Source organism: Etheostoma spectabile, chromosome 12 (genome assembly GCF_008692095.1).
Source record: "Etheostoma spectabile isolate EspeVRDwgs_2016 chromosome 12, UIUC_Espe_1.0, whole genome shotgun sequence".
Lineage (NCBI taxonomy): Eukaryota > Metazoa > Chordata > Actinopteri > Perciformes > Percidae > Etheostoma > Etheostoma spectabile.
The window spans coordinates 25,668,138-25,668,743 of NC_045744.1; positions in this window are offsets into that span (position 1 = coordinate 25,668,138).

Below are 606 nucleotides of genomic sequence, written 5' to 3' on the forward strand. Positions count from 1 at the left end.
GGGGGGGCGCTTTGCTCGCATGCCAGCAGACAGGCCCACCATCACCATCACCACCCAGCTGGAGACACACAGGCGGTTATTTTTTTAGGTTTTTTGTTAGAAGGATAATCCCTTGACATGAATCATCTCATTTTCGAGGGGTCCTTAAAACAATTAAACAGCAAATACAAAAGACTAAACACATTCACACGTGCACACAGCACTCCCAAGCCTGACAACTCCAACTGACCCCCATATAGAAAGTATAATACAAAAAAGAAGATATTTAGATTTATATATATATAAATCTAAATATCTTCTTTTTATATAGATTATATAGATTATAGACAGAATACCAGTTGAGATCAGTTGCATTGTTTTTTTAACCAGCGCAGCAGTTTTCATATTACATTATGTGCTTACATAATTGCAAAAGGGTTCTCCAATGTTTTCTCAGTTAGTTTTTTTAAAATGATGTCAGATTAGTGAACAGAATTGGCCTTTGGAACATTGGATGAATGGTTGCGGATAATGGGCAATGTAGATATTGCATTAAAGATCAGCCCCCCCACACACACACACACACTCAGATCAGCTGCTATTCTGTCTAACATCGAGTGGAATGGA